The sequence below is a fragment of the Gossypium arboreum genome, chromosome 8, assembly GCF_025698485.1.
Source record: "Gossypium arboreum isolate Shixiya-1 chromosome 8, ASM2569848v2, whole genome shotgun sequence".
Taxonomy (NCBI): domain Eukaryota; kingdom Viridiplantae; phylum Streptophyta; class Magnoliopsida; order Malvales; family Malvaceae; genus Gossypium; species Gossypium arboreum.
The window spans coordinates 37566227-37574126 of record NC_069077.1 but is presented as its reverse complement, the minus strand read 5'-3'; positions in this window follow the sequence as shown (position 1 = coordinate 37574126).

The window sequence follows — 7900 nt, the reverse complement described above, 5'->3', positions numbered from 1 at the left end:
CACACGAGTCATAGTCACTTATTTATAATTCGAGCTACAGAGCTCCAAATTAAGATCCGTAAATTTCCCCTAAAACTATACTCACATATCTTTCCACCATAAAATTTTCATAATTTTTGGTTTATCCAATTAGTACGGTTTATTCATTAAATTTTCCCCTATTTCACTTTCTAAAAGTTTTGACCTCTCTTCACTAAAAATTAATTATCTTACAATACAGAACTCAGATAATGTTCTTGTTGATTTATCTTGAAAATAGACTCATTAGGTATTTTAAAAATATAAGTTTAAGCCTCTAATTATTTTTATCCAAAATTTTGGGATTTTCCAAAGTCGGAACAGGGGATCACGTAATCATTCTGAACCAGTCTCACAAAAACATAAATATCTCAAAATATAGAACTCCTTTTCTTGCTCTGATTCTTTTATATGAAAATAGACTCATTAAGCTTTAATTTTTTATTTCATTCAGTCCCCGATTCAATTTATACTATTTTTGGTGATTTTTCAAAATCACATCACTGCTACTATCCAAAACAGCTTTATTGCTAATTCACTCTTTCACACTTTCTTTGTATTAACCTCATTTTAACATACATATCACAAATCATTTTCACCACATTTCATACATCACAAGTATAGGCCCATGATCAAAAGGTCACCATAAAATCATCCTCATGTATAACTTACCTGTTTATAACCTCACCACATCCTGGTCACTTAATGAACACATCATTCACATAATCAAGTCCCTGCACTTATTCATCACAAAACTCACAAAGCAATACATAGAGAGTCTCTCGTTGAACACTTCGGATCAATCCTCGATACTTGGTGGTTTCAGCACATAGCTCCACCCATCATATAGTTCGGCTCTCTTGTACACATGGTGAACACTCAGTACCACCCATGTGACCTAGCCAATTTATCTCGTAGCTCTCTTGTCTAAATGGTGTCCTTCACTTGGAGCCACGCATGCGACCTAGCTACATATATCCTGTAGCTCTCTTGTCTACATGGTGTACACATAGTATCACCCATGCGACCTAGCTACATCATAATGTCTTGTAGCTCTCTTGTACACATGATGTGCACTCAGCACCATACATGTGACCTAGCTACATACTATCTGTATCATCCAATCTTTCCGAAGGTTCAACCGCGATTTCTCTCTCTTTTCCAACAATTTCACCAATCAAGTAATTATCCACAAACATATTTCCAATATTATTATAAAATATCATAATACAAGTAATATTGATGTATTACTTACATATAAACTTACATCTCATTTAATATCAAGGCAATAACATTAAATTACACATTGCCTTATTAAAAATCATATGAACTTACAATTTCCCATAATATCCATAATCATAGAAATCACATTTATGTATGATAATTCAATGCACTTCATGTACCATAGACATATTTTTAAATCAATTCATAAACTTGGCACCATAATCATTTAATTTAATATAATTCAATTAATTCACTAAATTTAACTTTCAAATATAAATTACAAAGATTTTTGTTGTATTATTATCATACCAACTTATATACTTTCAACTCCTCGAAATCATAATGAATATATAAATTTTACATTGAAACATGCATAAATTAATGCTTATTATACATATGAACTTAGCTCGATACTAAAATGGCCATTTTACCAACTTTCCCAATTTTCGATTTTTCTCTCATTCTAGGTTCAAATCTCGTTTTCTGGAATCTAAAACATCATATTTTACTTATTTAATTAATTTAATAATCAAAACAGTCCTTAACCCAAAATTTGGAAAAATTAAAATTTTGCCCCTAAACTTTTCATATTTACACTTTTGCCCCTAGGCTCGGGAATTAAACTTCATCCCTTATTCTTATGTTTTATGACATGATGATCACTTTTCCCTTCTATGGCAACATCAAATTCTCACTCTAACATATACTTATGACTATTAGGTATTTTTACCGATTAAGCCCTTTTACTCGTTTTCACTCAAAATCGAGTAGCACAAGTTGTCTAACATAATTTAAAACCTCATATTATATTATAAAACAGAAAAATAAACACATTTCACCTATGGGTATTTTTCCAAATATGAACCCTAGCTTAAATTATTGCTAGAATAAGCTTAATCAATTTTGGCTTTATTTTCCCTTTTTATTTCTTTTAATTACCAAATGACCAAAATGCCCTTCCTTACTAAACTTTCAAAAATTCCATCCATGTCCAATTTTTTTCCATCACATAGAAATTGGTCAAATTTCTATTTAATACCTCCTAATTAATATTTCAAAGCAATTTCATACTAGAAACTTCTAGAATGCAAGTTTTGCAACTTATTCAATTTAGTCCCCTAACTTCAAATTGAGCACTTTATGCATAGAATTTCTTCACGAAATTTTCACACAATCATGTAATCATATCATAGACCTCAAAATAATCATAAAATAATTATTTCTATCTCGGATTTTGTGGTCCCGAAACCTCTGTTCCAACTAGACCCAATTTTGGGCTATTACAACTCTCCCCCCTTTAGAGATTTTCGTCCTCAAAAATCTTACCGGAGTGAAGTTTAGTATCTTTCTCATAATTTCCAGCATTACTAACTAATTGTTTTCAAGACGATACTTTCAGAAACACTCTGTCATCAATTTGAATCCCAAGATAACTCAGTCAACTCAGATATTTCTCTAACTCTGTCCTTCACTTGTCAACCATTCTCAGTCTCTGGTCATATCTATAATTATTTTATCACTGAACTCTTTGATTCCACACTTAGGAACTTAGTCAACATGATTCTCATGAATTTCCGTTATATACACCTCATCGATAAGGGGGTGAGGTCGTATAGTCTCTAACTCGATTCTGACATATATCTATATGACACATTTTTTTCATTATCCACATATGTCATTATAATCATACTATCCACTTCAAACAATTTATTACTCATATCTGTCTTACATAAAATTTCCAATTATCTCATTTCAGACAAGTGCACTCACTCATACATTCTATGAATTTTGAATAACTTTAGCCATCACATTTACTAATTAATTTAGTCAAGCATGCAACATCATATGTAGGCCAAACAAATATGAATAAATATATCACTATATAAACTTTCATCTCACATATTATCACATATACATATATCACGAATTCTTATTCATACATTCTCGAGTTTAACACAACATAGCTACACTTTATTCAAATACTTCAATATTACTATTAAATGGTCAGATGTAGCTCAGTTGGAGAATACTTCATTTTAAACAAAATGGTCCTCATTAGTGTCGGGAGACATCACACTATCACATATTTGTGGCATGTATAACTAAACTCTCACACTTGCTATGTTAGTTCGAGAATCGACTAAACCTACTCTGATACCACTAAATGTAACACCCCTTACCCGTACCCGAGGCCGGGATAAGGCACGAGGCATTACCGGACAAACAACAAACATTAAACTAAAATACGGGCCATAAAATTTCATTCATATTTCAAAACGTTCATTCGCTTACACATAGTTCCTTATTGAGTCTACGAAGCCCAAAACATGCTTTAGAAAGGGTTCGAGACTAAACCGAGAACTTACAAAAATCTTGGAAATTTTATGCTTTAAGGCTCCACACGCCCGTGTCCCAAAGTCTTGTTCCATACACGGCTGAGACACATGGTTGTGTCTCTGCCTGTGTGGAATATACCTAGGCTATTTTCCAAGCTTTGGTCAACCTTAATCTCTTACACACTTATACAAAATCAAAAGCATATAACATGGTATTCATTTAATGATTAAATATTCTCAATTAAACCACAAACATAGCATTTGTATGTCATCATACATGTGTCTCTCATACTCATTTTACCTTGTTTATTATAGTACCACTTATACATCTATACCAAGATTATCATCTTACAAAATATCTTCAGCTCAATCATCAAGCATTCATATTTAAAACTAGATCATATCTTTATAAAATACCACAATTCAGATACAAAAAATAACCTGTTTGCCTAAAACATTTCAATTCAACTCCATTCCCAACAAGCATTACATTGAGACTAGTCATATATATATATATACGTCATGATAGATATCATTCTCGTTCTGTTTTCTTATAAACACATATCATTTATTTCATTATATCAATATTTCATATACCATAGTTTCCATGTATTCCACATATATTTATTTTCCTCCTCCTCCTCTTCATTCCACATCCTTAATGTATATAGCATTCTTGTAAGTACGATTTCACAATTTACTAATAAATGCTCACATCAAATTGTCCACACGAGTCATAGTCACTTACTTATTTATAATTAGACTTACAGAGCTCCAAATTAAGATCTGTAAATTTCCCCTAAAACTAGACTCACATATCTTTCCACCATAAAATTTTCATAATTTTTGGTTTAGCCAATTAGTACAGTTTATTCATGAAAATTTCCACTGTTTCACTTTCTGACAGTTCTGACCTCTCTTCACTAGAAATTAATCTCACAGTACAGAACTTGGATAATGTTGTTGATTTATCTTTAAAATAGACTCATTAGGGATTTTAAAAATATAAGTTTAAGCCTCTAATTATTTTTATCCAAAATTTTGTGATTTTCCAAAGTCAGAACAGGGTATCACGTAATCATTCTGAACCAGTCTCATAAAAACATAAATATCTCAAAATATAGAACTCCTTTTCTTGATTATTTTATATGAAAATAGACTCATTAAACTTTAATTTTTTATCTCATTCAGTCCCTAATTCAATTTATACTATTTTTTGTGATTTTGAAAAATCACGTCACTGCTACTGTCCAAAACAGTTTTATTGCTAATTCACTCTTTCACACTTTCTTTGTATTAACCCCATTTTAACATACATATCACAAATCATTTTCACCACATTTCATACATCACAAGTATAGGCCCATGATCACAAGGTCACCATAAAATCATCCTCATATATAACTTACTAGTTTATAACCTCACCACATCCTGGTCAATGAATGAACACATCATTCACATAATCAAGTTCCTGCACTTATTCATCACAAAACTCACAAAGCAATACATAGAGAGTCTCCCGTTGAACACTTCAGATCAATCCTCGATACTTGGTGGTTTCAGCACATAGCTCCACCCATCATATAGTTCGGCTCTCTTGTACACATGGTGAACACTCAGTACCCCCATGTGACCTAGCCAATTTATCTCGTAGCTCTCTTGTCTACATGGTGTCCTTCACCTGGAACCACACATGCGACCTAGCTACATATATCCTGTAGCTCTCTTGTCTACATGGTGTATACATAGTATCACCCATGAGACCTAGCTACATCATAATGTCTTGTAGCTCTCTTGTATACATTATGTGCACTCAGCACCATACATGTGACCTAGCTACATACTATCTGTATCATCCAATCTTTCCGAAGGTTCAATCGCGATTTCTCTCTCTTTTCCAACAATTTCACCAATCAAGTAATTATCCACAAACATATTTCCAATATTATTATAAAATATCATAATACTAAGCTTTCACAAGCTTAATGCGTTATTTTTCCAATGCGTAGGTAAAAGATAGACTTGGAATTCTAAAGTGAAGATCAACCTTTACTCATGTCATCACATACCAAAGCTTGGAAACGAGTATGGTTTTGATTGTAATCACCTTGTTAACTTTGTAAACTTAGTTATATTTGATTGAGTTTTAAGTTGAATTAGGTGATGTTTATGGTTGAAAATTGATATATGTGAATGGTATGTTGGCTGAATTGGTTAAAAGGTGCTATATGAGCATTGTTTTAAGTGTTGTAAATTAAACATATAGATTTCATGGAAACATAATAGACGTCACTATGTTGGATTTTTACATCACAACGAGACAAAGTCAATGAGTGTTGACACGACCTAGAATCCTTGAAGTTGCGACATTAACCCGGTAGATTGAAACTTTAAAAGTAACCTTTGATCAACTTTTGAATATCAAGAGAGCTTTCGTAAGCCTGTATAAAGCTTGGATAAGATTATAAATCATGTTATAAATGTGTAATGAGCTTAAAATCTTGAATGAAAATGTTTAATTGGAACGACAAAAATGTGCAAACGTACACAATCATAACAAGTAATAAAGGGACTGTACAAACACATATTTATGGAATGTGAATTAAAGCAATTTGGTAGAGGAAAATATATTGATTTTAAAGAGATGATCTAAAAACTAAAAATTAACTATTAATCAACTAAAATTAAAATTAAAATTCCAATGCACGATTTCTAGAAATGTTTTTAATCAATATGACATAAGTGTGTTAGATTAATTTTATTCTTCAACTTAGAATTATTAAAACTATGTTCATGTTGTTACAAATAATTTAATGGCAACTTGGTCTTTTGTTAACTATTATACATACATACTTATTGAATTAATCAATCTTTCAAACATATTCCTATGTTGGATTAATTAATCAATTTTCATAAGCAAGTATAAGATAGAGTGAAGTAACAAATACAATCTTACAAGTTATGCAAGGCAAGAATATTGTTTAATACTATTGCTAATTTAACCTACTTTTTCACTTAGTAGATTAAACATGCACCATTTAGATATTTTGTCCATCAATTAAAATTTCAATCAATTAATAATTAATTCATTTGTTACCTTACAATTATAATGCAAGCATAACAACACATACATGATTTTAACAATTTAAGTAATAAAATGCAATCAATATAATACAAAAACAAATTAAGTCATTTTAATTAAAACAAAAGCATCAAATTAATAAGCATTCATGTTTATGATCACAAAATAAACTTAAAAGATAAATAGAAGAGAAGTAAAAGGCGAATCCCGGTGATTCTCCGAAGTAAGACTAGCATGCTTCTCTTCTTCTCAGCTTGTTCTAAGGATCAATGACCTTCAAAAATGATTGATTGTTCTTGCCTCAAGAGGCGTGCTAAATCTTTCTCAAAAGGGGAAATCGAAAAAGGAAAGGGAAAGAAAATGAAAGGCGAAAGAGAATGAAAGAAAGAATTGAATGAAAAGATGAGTGAGAAATGTGTGGGGTGAGAAATGAGAAGGTGAATGGGGTATTTATACTTGAATATGGTAGCTTGAGTTGACTAAAAATGGCAGACAATGTCATTTCTCATGGTTGACCCTTGATATTAGGGAGAGGGGTTGAGATGACATTGCTAATTTTAGCTTAATGCCACAAGTGATACTACGAAAAAAGAAGAGGGGTTGGAATGGGTTTTGGGAGAAGGTTAAAGGTTTTTTTTGAAATTATTATAATCAGTTTAATTAGCTTATTTTGGCAGCAACTGGGTCGGTATTGGGCTACTTTTGCCTTGGTGGATCAGTCCCTTCAATTTAATAAATTTGAGCCTTTTTCTCTGCATCAAGCTGGAATAAATTCAACCCAAATTTTGTTGGATCAAAAAAAATTTTCAACGGGTCCAAGTAGCTGATTTGGGGTGTCCATGGCTGAAAAATTATCATCCTTCCTCATGTGAAAAATGCTCCGAATGATGCTTCGGCAATCCAATCTTCTCAAGGTGACTATTGATCTGATTTTTCACCATTTGTGCAAAACTATGGAAAATTGGCCAAATTATGCAAATTTAGTATAAAAATAACTAAAATTAAAAAAGTATCAGAATTTAAGTTCAATTTAATTATTTTATAATAAAAGTATAAAGTTTGATTGGAATTATAAAGAATTTGCATGATTTAATGTTCAAAAGGTGCTAAAAAAGTCTATATATTTTTGTGTTTCTATAAATCGATATGTAATTATGTGTAGTTACTCCAACAATGAATTTGGCATATTGATTCATTGACTCAACGATCAGATTATATATAGGGTGTTACGTTTAGTAGT